This window comes from Miscanthus floridulus, chromosome 6 (genome assembly GCF_019320115.1).
Source record: "Miscanthus floridulus cultivar M001 chromosome 6, ASM1932011v1, whole genome shotgun sequence".
In the NCBI taxonomy this organism is placed as follows: domain Eukaryota; kingdom Viridiplantae; phylum Streptophyta; class Magnoliopsida; order Poales; family Poaceae; genus Miscanthus; species Miscanthus floridulus.
Window position 1 is genome coordinate 144,783,154 of NC_089585.1, and position 13,455 is coordinate 144,796,608.

The 13,455-nt window shown below is 46.6% G+C and overlaps 1 pseudogene; it reads left to right on the plus strand.

Annotated features, from left to right (window-relative positions):
* Positions 1-315: 315 nt before the first annotated feature.
* Positions 316-2,849, plus strand: LOC136457244 (L-ascorbate oxidase homolog; annotated as a pseudogene).
* The last annotated feature ends 10,606 nt before the right edge of the window (positions 2,850-13,455 follow it).

Genomic DNA, 13,455 nt, shown 5'->3' on the forward strand with positions numbered 1-13,455 from the left:
ACAGACGTCACGTGCCCAAACACATGAGTGAGTGCGCGCATGACGATTGACGACCAACAGGCAACAGTCCTCCAACACGATTACACGACCACACCGCATCGACGCAATGGTGCATCATGTCATGCAAGAACGGGTCAAGAATAGACAGAAGAAGGGGCGGAGGCAGCCAGATCGGCGGTGGCTGGGCGAACGGACGCGCGGGCAAGACGGGAGGGGCATTTGCCGTTTGTGGGCAAACCACCGCGCCACGGACAGCGCGCGCACCGCTCCTTGCAACGGGCGACGGACCCATATAAGGCGTGGCCTCCCGGCTGCCTGTCCCCACTCGCTGTGCCCGCCCCCGCCACCGGCCGGATCGACAGCATCCACCACCTGACCGTCTGCTGCGCGCGGCGGCTCTCACACCGACACACAGCAGGGCGCGCATAGGCGATCGAGGGCCCCCGCGAGGGATGGTGTGGTCGGCTGGGAGGATGGCAATGCGAGGCGCCTCCGTCGCGCTGCTCGTGCTGGCGCTCGTCGCCGCCGTGGCGCGCGCGGAGGACCCCTACCACTTCTTCGAGTGGAAGGTGACGTACGGGACGAGGACCATCATGGGGACGCCGCAGAAGGTGATCCTCATCAACGACTTGTTCCCCGGGCCTACCATCAACTGCACATCCAACAACAACATCGTCATCAATGTCTTCAACATGCTCGACCAGCCGCTCCTCTTCACCTGGTAAGTGATCCATCGATGCGTGCATGCATGATCAGGTCAGGATTTTGATGATTAATGGCTTATAATGCCGATGGAGGATTTTGATTGATTGCTCTGTCTGCTACGTGTGTGTGTATCTATATGCATGTATGTGCTTCGGCGTGCAGGCACGGCATCCAGCAGAGGAAGAACTCGTGGCAGGACGGCATGCCGGGCACCATGTGCCCGATCCAGCCCAACACCAATTTCACGTACCACTGGCAGCCCAAGGACCAGATCGGCAGCTTCTTCTATTACCCCAGCACCGGCATGCAGCGGGCGGCGGGCGCCTACGGGCTCATCAGCGTCCACAGCCGTGACCTGATCCCGGTCCCCTTCGACACGCCGGCCGACGACTTCCCGGTCCTGGTTGGCGACTGGTACACCAAGGACCACGCCGTCCTGGCCAAGAACCTGGACGCCGGCAAGGGGATCGGCCGCCCCTCGGGTCTCGTCATCAACGGCAAGAACGAGAAGGACGCGTCGAACCCGCCCATGTACAACGTGGAGGCCGGCAAGACGTACCGGTTCCGCGTCTGCAACGTGGGCATCAAGGCGTCCTTCAACATCCGCATCCAGAACCACATCATGAAGCTGGTGGAGATGGAGGGCTCCCACACCATGCAGAACGACTACGACTCGCTGGACCTCCACATCGGGCAGTGCCTGTCGTTCCTGGTCACCGCCGACCAGAAGCCCGGCGACTACCTGCTGGTGGCGTCCACCCGGTTCATCAAGGAGGTGAGCAGCACCACGGCCGCGATCCGCTACAAGGGGTCCAGCGCCCCGCCCCCAGGCCAAGCTGCCGGAGAGCCCCAGCGGGTGGGCGTGGTCCATCAACCAGGCCAGGTCCTTCCGCTGGAACCTGACGGCGAGCGCGGCGCGGCCCAACCCGCAGGGGTCGTACCACTACGGCCAGATCAACATCACCCGCACCATCAAGCTCGGCATGGGCCGCGGCAAGGTGGACGGCAAGGAGCGGTTCGGCTTTAACGGCGTGTCGCACGTGGACCCCGAGACCCCCGTGAAGCTCGCCGAGTACTTCAACGCCACCGACGGGGTGTTCCAGTACGACCTCATCGGCGACGTGCCTCCCGCCAAGTCCGCGCCCACCAAGATGGCTCCCAACGTCATCCGCGCCGAGTTCCGCACCTTCATCGAGGTGGTCTTCGAGAACCCCGAGAAGAGCATCGACACCATCCACATCGACGGCTACGCATTTTTCGCAGTCGGGTAAATCCATATGATGAAGCTAAGGTTTTTGTGTGTGTGAGTGTGTTTGATTGGTATCGCTCGACGATCTGACCTCCATCCGTGTGCAACGTGCAGCATGGGGCCGGGCAAATGGACGCCAGGCGTCTCGGAGTACGTACAACCTCCTGGATACGGTGAGCCGGCACACGATCCAGGTGTACCCGAGGTCGTGGACGGCGGTGATGATGACGTTCGACAACGCGGGCATGTGGAGTATCCGGTCCAACATCTGGGAGAGGAATTACCTCGGCGAGCAGCTGTACGTGAGCGTCATCTCGCCGGAGCGGTCGCTTAGGGACGAGTACAACATGCCAGAGACCAGCCTCCGCTGCGGCAAGGTCGTCGGCCTGCCAATGCCGCCGTCCTACCTCTCCGTCTAGAGCATCGGCCGGTTTTCCCTTCATCACGATGGCCGCGCACGGTGCTGTACACAAAGGAGTTCCCCCTCGTTTATTCTCGTCCCGTCGTCCGGTTCATTTTCGCTTCCGAGGAATAATAATCAAACAAAGGGGCTCAAGACTTTGGGCACCAGTCACTCACTCACTACCAGGGGCGACCATGGAAAGGGGCGATGGCCAGCTGCAAGCATGCATGCGGATGCATGCATAAGTAACACCTCGAGATCAGACGCCGTCTCGAATCATTGTAGGAGTTAATAGTATATGATGATTGATTGATGATATATAAGCCTGTCTATCTAATAAGTCCCTCAGCCAAATTTGTTCTTTATATTATGTATATGTACATCCATATGTCTCCTGATTCAACTTTGATGATGTTTATTATCTTTCGCTTAATTTCGTACTGAACTTTGTGTAACTTGATATATGGATCAATAGATTGTGTAATCACTATATACTATGGCTTCCAGTTCCAGCTGATAAAAAAAGAGTGCATCCATAAGATACTGTATTATTCTAACCAGTAACCACGTTAAAATTTGTAGCTTTAATTAATATACGATGGGTGTGTGGGCAGGTGAGAATGTAATTCAGTTTTTACAGTACATATATAAAAGAACCCTCACAAACTAACATCCTGAGTCCTAAATCCTACCTAAAGCAGCTGCTAGGTAAGAGTGTGCCTCACCAGCAACACACCAAAGCATCTTATAATAATTTGAACCGGATAACCATGACCCCTACACGTACGATAACTATTGTTTGTGCTGCAATTCTTTTATGCTGCCAGAAGATACATGATGCACCAAAGTTAAACCAGAACAGTATGTTTATTTTTATTTTAAAATTCGTGTGCTCTGCAGATCACAAGTTCACAGTGCAAATTAGTAAACCTTGTTAGAGTTTCTAGAGCTCACTGATAGTCCTTGAACTTGTCATAGACCATCCACCACCTCTAGGATGTCTCTACACAAAAAACTTAAGGCGTGTTTGGTTATGACCCTCGTCTAGCACTACCATAGTAAGCATTTTCAGAGTCAGCCATAAATGATTACCCGAGGCGGACACATAACCACATTCGTGTACTTGTCCCTGTTAATCGCGACCAACAGAGGCGGTGCAAATGCCTGCCTCCGAAAATCGAATAAAAAACAAAAAAAGGGCCACCGAGCCAGCATGGGAGGCCCGTGGCCGAGCCCACTAGGTCGTCGGCGATCTGTGATATCAGACCAGCCGCGTGCCGCCCTTGGTGAAGCCGCTGAGGAGCACGCCGCCGCATCCACGAGCAGCCCGACCGTGTGCCACCCTTGGTGAAGCCGCCGAGGAGCTTGTTACTGCATCCGCGAGGAGCCCGCCATGGATCCACCGAGGTAGGCGAGGTGACGCCGCCACACATCCATTAGAGGCAGGGTGAATTCCACCACGAGCGCACCTCACCGGCCTGTACCTCCGAGCACGAATCTCGCCACCACTGGGGTAACACATACGTCTAGAACTGTTGCAGCTCTTTTGGATACTCCATATCATCAGCTTTTACTGATGATGACCGGAGGGGTGGTGGACATAGCAAGAATTGGATGATGATCACATGTCATACTCAGCAAGTGTGGTAAAATAATGATATGTATTCGTTTAAAACAAGGATAAGATCATGGTTGACTGCGGCAAGCAATTTAGTTCTCAATTTTTATTAAGATATGATTACTGAAGTTTAAGTAATTCCCAAACAACATTAACATTAGCATATATAAAAACATAATCATAATATAAGTATCAAATTATTAACCATTCAAACTTATTAATGTTGGGAGTATGCCCTAGAGATAATCATAGAGATGATTATATTACCTTGTATCCATGATATATTATGAGTTCATTGAATTTCCATTAAAGACAACCTGTATCGATTAGCAATTATGTGAATTGTTTGTGAAACTCTTTTACTTGTATGGTTATTCTAATGTTGTCCCTGGTCAGAATTCGTGTGAGGACACACATGAATAATGAATCAGCACATTATTAGTTGATGACTATGTTTCACAAGTCATTGACATGGAGATGTCAAACTAATAATGTGGGCACATGTATGACATGGGGCTGGACTGACCCAACGTGAGATGTCGCTATTATCTCTATTCACATCATGTACTCTATGTCCTTAGACCTGAGATTGCTGTATGTATTCAAGATGTAAAACGACCTACTCAGGGACTATCAAACGCTACTCCGTAACAGGGTAGTTATAAAGGTGGTTTTCGGGTTTGTCGAGAAACATGCTATGAGACATAGACAATCAAAATGGAATTTGCCCCTCTCTATATGAGAGATATATCACTGGATCACTCTAATGATTAGATCAAGAAATGCATGGCCGTGCTTGGGTTAAGTGTTAACCTATGAGTTAGACCAAATATCGTGAGGCAAGGGAATAACAAGTATGTGGTTTGTGGTGGTTCGTCTAATATGATCTTTGCGTACGCATAGGAGTTGACATGCCTTGCTAGAGGCCGCTATCAACTAATGGCCGAGTAGGAGTACTCGGGCCATGTCTATGTGTGCGTGAACCCATAGGGTCGCACGCTTAAGGGGCTGGAAGCCTAATTCGGATTGGATCCGAGTTAGACAAGGCTTAGGGTTACTAATGGGCCTCCAACTCGGGAGCTCGTTAGGGACGCCTATAAATATGTGGGGTGGGCAACGGGGCTAAGTAATCCACGCTTTTTGGCAGCCGCCACCGCCCATCCTATGCCCACGCCTGCTGCTCCTCGTGGACCTAGCAGTCCGGAGGCGCAATGCTTTCTCCCTGTACGTGTGGATACCTCGGAGGTGCTGCATCTGGAGCACAAGGATGAACTGTACGAAGGGGACGGATGGACGGATGACCTTGCAACTGCACGGCACTGCTACGACACGTTTGACTACATCGAGTCGCTTCCGCTGCACCTGCGCATCAACTACAGTAGATCCTGGTTTATGAGGTCGAAATTTTTGTTTTCCGGCTAGCGTAGCATCCTCATAACCCTACAGTGGTATCAGAGTCGTTACTGTGTTGTTATAGGTTTGGATGAGTGCGTATGGAGATATGCGCCGTTGTAGATGAGTCTCTGATCATGGTTCGTGATTTTACCGTGTTGGTCTTGTAACGATCTACTCGTACCGGTCGGAATTCCGCCATCCGAGTTAAGTGATACATGTAAATCCAGTCATGGCAAGATGGAGATCAATCAGATTGATTGAATCGAACCTAGGTCAAGTGCCGAGCGCATGTGATGTGCAACGGTGATAGATTAGATCTACTGCCGGGCGCTGGGGTGCAAGAAAAGTGTTGTTCGGTAAAACAGTCATAACTTTTGCATACGACCTCAGATTGAGACGAACTCTATATGAAAACTGTAGAGAGAAAAATTTGGCATTTGATTCTCACCGCCTTTGGTGGTTTCACTGAAATTAGATTTGCGAAAAACGGCCGGGAAGATGATGTTTTCGACATTTTAAGATTAGACGTCGGAATCGGTTAACTCTGTTTTACAGGAATTTGTGATTGGTATAGCCCTTATGTGTATGTGATGCATGTATGTAATTAATTCATGGCTTGCATGTCGTGAGTATGACAATATGGCTGGAGCCACAAAGATATTGTCAATTTGATGTAATGGCCTGCGTGCCAAACTGTGATGATCCTATCCGCGACTATGTAATTTTCTTCACTGCCTTGCGTTAGTGATAGCTAGTCTTGGTGGACTCATCACTGAAGGACGGCATACATAGATCATGGAGATGGAGATCATCATGAGGAACAGATCGATGGAGATGGAGATCCCCAAAGGAACATTGGGCTATACCATGTCATATCTGTGTTAATGTCGTTCTTACTATGTTCTACTTTTACGTGCGATAATGTTTTTGTCTACATGCAATGGTGAAGTAGAACGATCCCTCGGCAATGTTTAAGTTAAAATGCTTCCTCAAACCTTGCACTATCATGTGTCTTGTACAATCGGTGGTGGGTCTATGAAATTAGGGTGCCACTGGTTTTCCTTGACTAGACAGGTTCGTATCGGATACTTACAGCAGAAGGGTTGGTTACTTGGACAAGGTCATCCTAACGGTTAGGGACCTTGGAGCATGAGTAGTTGGGCACCAAAGCATAGAGATGCTACCCAACAACAAGAGTCATATGTGATATGATTAGCAAAGAGTTGCTTACCAATCTACCATGTCTTCTAGCGGTGATGCTAAAGCTCACTAGTAGACTTGTTAGTTGTGGGTCTTGAATCACTAAGTTTCAATAGAGGGATATTGATTTTAGTGGGAGTAGATTATATTAAAGGTTTAATATTGTTTACTCTGTCTTGGATACATTGTCTTAGTATTTTGCATTACTTTTATTGTAGATAAATGGCGCCTAGCAATCAACCATTTACTTTGCGTTCAATTCTTGAGAAAGATAAGTTGAATGGAACAAACTATGTGGATTGGATCCGCAACCTGAGAATTGTTCTTAGGGCTGAGAAAAAGGAAGAATTCTAGATACCCCATTACCAGATGAGCCTGTTGATAATGCACCTACTGTAGAGAAAAACGCTTACAATAAAGCATGTGATGCTGATCTTGAAGTGAGTTGCCTTATGCTTGCTTGTATGGAACCAGATCTATAGTTGTAGTTTGACAATAACCATGCAGCGCACGATATGATCGTGGTGCTCAATGATATGTTCTAGACTCAAGCCAGGACTGAAAGGTTCAATGTCTCAAAGGCTTTTGCTGAAACTAAGCTAGCAGAGGGCGCAACAGTTGGGCCACATGTGATCAAAATAGTTGGTTACACTTAGAGGTTGGAGAAGCTGGGCTTCCCAATTGACCCTGAATTAGCTACTGATTTTATTCTCGCGTCTCTTCCGCCTAGCTATGGAAATTTCGTCGCGAACTACCATATGCATGGGGCGGAGAAGGGCTTGAATGAATTGTGTGGCATGCTTAAAATAGCAGAGGCTGACATCAAGAAAGGTGCTGGCAGTAGCCATGTGATGGCGGTCCAAAACAAGCCTAAGTTTAAGAAGAAGGGCAATTCTTGGAAGAAGAAAAAGGGCAAGGCTAAAGATGAGATCTCTAAGCCAAACCCACCTGCGCCCAAGGCTGGACCAACTACTGATGCTGAGTGCTTTCATTGTCATGGGAAAGGTCACTGGAAGAGGAATTGCAAGCTGTACCTGGAATCCATAAAGGATCGCAGCAGTAAAGGTACTCCCGTAGCTTGTACACTTGTTGTTTATGTTACGGACATTTTCCTTGCTAATTCTTATATTAATTCTTGGGTATTTGATACCAGATAGGTTGCTCATATTTGCAATACGATGCAGGGAATGATAAGAAGTAGAAGCGTGGAAAAGGGAGAAGTTGATTTCCGCGTGGGCAATAATGCAAGAGTTGTTGCGTTGAACGTCGGGACGATGCAACTCCACCTCCCGTCAGGATTTATTATGGAGTTGAATAATTGTTATTTTGTTCCTAGTTTAAGTCGAAACATTGTGTCACCTTCATGTTTGATGAAGGATGGTTATTCATTTGCGAGTAAAGACAATGGCTGTGTGATCCCTAAAGATGACGTGTTTGTGGCTTCTGCATCTATTGTGAATGGGTTATTTATTTTAAATCTTGAAGATGCTCCTGTCTATAATATAAGTGCTAAAAAGCCTTGGCTTAATGAGTTAAGTCCTACCTATATGTGGCATTGTCGTTTAGGTCATATAAGTGAGAATCGCATGAAGAGGCTCCATTCTGATGGGCTTTTAACTTCGTTTGATTTTGAATCATATGAGACATGTGAGGCTTGCCTGCTGGGCAAGATGACCAAGACGCCTTTCATAGGTTTTCTTGAGAGGGTGGCAGACTTGCTGGAACTCATACATACTGATGTGTGCGGACCAATGAGTATGACAGCAAGAGGCGGATTCCAATACTTCATAACCTTCACTGATGACTTTAGTAGATATGGCTATGTCTACTTAATGAAACATAAGTCTGAGACATTTGAAAAGTTCAAGGAGTTTTAGAGTGAAGTAGAGAATCAACATGGCAAGAAAATTAAGGCTTTGCGATCTGATCGTGGAGAAGAATATTTGAGCCACGAGTTTAGCAATCATCTAAAGAGTTGTGGAATTGTTCCACAGCTTATGCCACCTGGAACGCCTTAGAGAAATGGCGTGTCCGAGCGACATAATTGGACTTTGTTGGACATGGTTCGGTCTATGATGAGCCAGTCAGACCTACCGTTATCATTTTGGAGATACGCTCTAGAAACAGCCGCTTTCACATTGAATAGGGTACCATCTAAGTCAGTAGTTAAGACACCATATGAGATGTGGACTGGTAAGAGTCCCAGTTTGTCTTTTCTGAAAATTTGAGGTTGTGAAGTTTATGTCAAACGACTCATGACAGATAAACTAACACCCAAATCAGACAAATGCTTTTTCGTGGGATATCCGAAGGAAACTTTAGGGTATTACTTCTACAACCGATCAGAGGGCAAAGTGTTTGTTGCTCGGAACGGTGTTTTCTTAGAGAAAGAGTTTCTCAAAAGAGAGAAAAGTGGACAGAAGGTGTATCTTGAAGAAGTTCAAGATGAGCCAGTTGGGAAGGACTCTACGAGTGATGCTAATGTAGCAGAACAAGTTGAGATACCCGTGGCAATAGAAACACCGCCACAACCACGAAGGTCAGCAAGAATCTATGAGTTGCATGGGGATTTGTTATTGTTAGACGATGATGAACCTGCGACTTATGCAGAAGCAATGATGGACCCAGATTCTAAGAAATGGCAAAGTGCCATGAGATCCGAGATAGATTCCATGGGAAACAATCAAGTTTGGAACTTGGTTGACCCGCCTAATGGGGTTAGACCCATAGAGTGCAAAAGGATCTATAAAAAGAAAAAAGATATGGATGGAAACGTTCACATCTATAAAGCTCGACTTGTTGCAAAGGATTTTCGGCAAGTTCAAGGAATTGACTACGATGAGACTTTCTCGCCGGTAGCGATGCTTAAATCTATCCGGATCATTCTAGCAATAGCTGCTTATTTCGATTATGAGATATGGCAGATGGATGTTAAAATAGCCTTTCTAAATGGAAATTTGGATGAGGACATGTATATGATATAGCCTGAAGGTTTTGTTGATCCAAACAATGCTAGAAAAATTTGCAAGCTTCAGAAATCCATTTATGGGTTAAAGCAAGCATCTCGGAGTTGGAACATTCGTTTTGATGAAGTGGTCAAAGGGTTTGGCTTCCGTCAGAATGAAGAAGAACCTTGTGTTTACAAGAAAGAAAGTGGGAGCGCTATTGTATTTCTGATCTTGTATGTGGATGACATATTATTGATTGGGAATGACATTCCTATGTTGCAATCCGTAAAGACTTCACTGAATAATAATTTTTTATGAAGGATTTAGGAGAAGCAACATACATTTTGGGCATCAAGATCTATAGAGATAGATCAAAGAGGCTTATAGGATTAAGCCAAGATACGTACATTGACAAGGTGTTGAAACGATTCAACATGGAACAGTCCAAGAAAGGGTTCTTACCTATGTCACATGGTATGCGCTTTAGCGATAAATAGTGTCCTTCGACAGCTGATGAGCGGAAGCGCATGAGTAAGGTTCCATACGCCTCGGCAATTGGTTCCATCATGTACGCCATGATATGTACTCGCCCAGATGTCTCATATGCTCTAAGTGTTGCGAGCAGGTACCAAGCTGATCTAGGAGAGAGTCACTGGACACTTGTTAAAAACATTCTAAAGTACTTGAGAAGGACTAAAGATGTGTTCCTAATCTATAGAGGTGAGGAGGAGCTCGTTGTAAATGGTTACACCGATGCTAGCTTCCAAACTAACACGGATGATTCACAGTCTCAATCAGGTTTTGTGTTCACAATAAATGGTGGTGCTGTAAGTTGGAAAAGTTCCAAACAGAAGACGGTGACCGATTCTACAACAGAGGCCGAGTACATTGCAGCTTCTGGAGCTGCGAAGGAAGGTGTTTGGATGAGGAGGTTCCTCATTGAACTTGGTGTGTTTCCGAATGCGTCCAGCCCATTGAATCTACATTGTGACAACAATGGGGCAATTACGCAGGCTAAGGAGCCAAGCAATCACCAAAAGAGCAAACATGTACTACGGAAATTTCACCTCACTCGAGAGTTCGTTAGACGAGATGAGATCAAGATGTGCAAGATACACACAGATTTGAATGTTGCAGATCCTTTGACAAAGACTCTTCCACAGCCTAAGCATGAGGCGCACATAAGAGCTATGGGTATTAGATATCTTCGAGATTAACTCTAGTGCAAGTGAGAGATTGTTGGGAGTATGCCCTAGAGATAATCATAGAGATGATTATATTGCCTTGTATCCATGATATATTATGAGTTCATTGAATTTTCATTAAAGACAACCTGTATCGATTAGCAATTATGTGAATTGTTTGTGAAACTCTTTTACTTGTATGGTTATTCTAATGTTGTCCCTGGTCAGAGTTCGTGTGAGGACACACATGAATAATGAATCAGCACATTATTAGTTGATGACTATGTTTCATAAGTCATTGACATGGAGATGTCAAACTAATAATGTGGGCACATGTATGACATGGGGCTGGACTGACCCAATGTGAGATGTCATTATTATCTCTATTCACATCATGTACGTTATGTCCTTAGACCTGAGATTGTTGTATGTATTCAAGATGTGAAATGACCTACTCAGGGACTATCAAATGCTACTCCATAACAGGATAGTTATAAAAGGTGGTTTTCGGGTTTGTCGGGAAACATACTATGAGACATAGACAATTAAGATAGAATTTGCCCCTCTCTATATGAGAGAGATATCACTGGATCACTCTAATGATTAGATCAAGAAATGTATGGCCGTGCTTGGGTTAAGTGTTAACCTATGAGTTGGACCAAATATCGTGAGGCAAGGGAATAACAAGTATGTGGTTTTATGGTGGTAGCACATGTTAGTATAAGGAAAAAGTCTAAATTACCCCCCCCCCCCCTCAGGTGTAGCACATGTTCAGATAACCACCTAAACTAACATTTGGTTCAATTTACTCCCTCTAACTATTTTAGTTGGTCTAGTTTACCTCTTAACATAATTTGTTATTGTTGTTTCTCAACATATAAGTTGAGTTTTATTATCAAATTTTGTGATGTGATCGAACATCATAAGTTACGTTAGAAAAATATATCTTCATTTTTTGCCACTATTTTGATAGCTTAGGGAATTTGATAATAAATTAACACTAGAGATACAATATCGTACAAAACATAATCATGAAAAATTCATAATGCATTTTTCTAACATAAAATATGATGTCCTCTATCACCTCACAAATTTTGAAACTAGAATACAATTTGTGCATAGAGAAACAAAAAAGGAAATTCTTTTTAAGGTGTAAATTGGACCAATTTAAATAGTTAGGAGTAAATTAAACCAAATGTTAGTTTAGGGGTTATGTGGACATATGTCAAATTTGGAGGGAGCACCAATATGGACTTTTTTCTTAGTATAAGATTCATGCATGGATGTATAGACATAGTCTAGTCATCAATATAGAGTAAGTAGGTTTGTCAGCAACACTTGCTAAATGCTAATTGAATACGAGTTTAGGAATGTAGTGTATACATGCATGGATGAGATAGTGCAAGAGAAAATTAGCATGTTGTGTATTTCTGCTTATTCCCGGTCATACAACTTTACACCGCGGGTTTGCCTTGCAAGCTTGTGAAAAAAAACAGAAATATTATACAACACACATGTGTTTTAGCACAAAAAACACATTGATTTTTTTATCTCTCTCCCTCTCTCTTTCCCTTCCCTCTCTCCTTGGGGGAAGGAACCTGCCGACGCACGTCCGCCTCTGCCATCCGTCGCACGTGGATCGGACCGCCGCCATTGGGGAACCCATTGGGGGAAGGAACTTGCCGGGGCCAAGGAGATCCATCGGGGGAGGGGCGCTGCCATAGGGAAGGGGACTCGATGCCTCCACCGGGAGGTAGGGGTGGACGCCATTGCCGTTGCTGGGAGGGAAGAGGGCTCGCCGCCGGTAACGAGGAGCGGTGGGGAGCAGGCCACCGCCGCTCTCGGGGGAAGGGGACCGCCGCAACATCCACAGCCGTCACCGGGAGGGAGGGAAGAGGGCTCGCCGCCAGTTGTAGGCACCGTCGTCGCGACCGGGAGTGGCGTGGGAGGCGACACAGTCGCATCCAGCCACGAGGAGATCACCACCGGCTGCCACCTCACCCACCCCATGGGCCCCGCGTGTCACTGACTCTGTCTTTTTGTCCTTCCATAGAAAAAAATTATGATCTGTGATCTGTGGAGGCTGGAGGTAGAAGAAAGGTGAAGCATGTTGGATCTTAATCGTATGGTATAAAAAAATTTATGTGTTAAAACTGCATAAAACGCATGGTTATTGAAAAAACAGGACAAAAGCAACAACGACAACTTCTAACCGAGCTCCAACTGAAAGCCACGCAGATGTCACTGTCAAGTTGAAACAGAACACCGATTTGAATTCCAAGAAAGTGATGGTCGCTTGCGGCGGCACCAGTATCTTTGACTAGGGGCACCGTCGGCCGACGTGCTGGACCTGCTGGTGTAGGATACCGCGCCGACACAGGTAACTTAAAAGTCCCCTGTCCAGCCAACCGAGGAATGCCGGAGTGGAACTTCTTAGACTGAACTCCAACAGCGTAACCTAAACCTGAGACCCATTTCACGGTTTAGGTAATGTACAGTAAAAAAAGTTACATCTCCATAACTTCACCTCTCCAACAGAGGAGCCCTAAATCCCTACGGTCCACGAAAATATCCGAGCCTCACTCCTCAACCCTATCCACGCCGCCATCCCAGCAGGTTCGCGCCGTCCATCTCGCTGTGGCCCTGCGTCCAGGCACCTGCATCGGCCGCCGCGGAGCCAGCAGCACCAGTGCCATCCGCCGCGGCGCTGCCCGCCATGGAGTCGGCAGCCGTCCGCTACGGCTCCGCTCCAC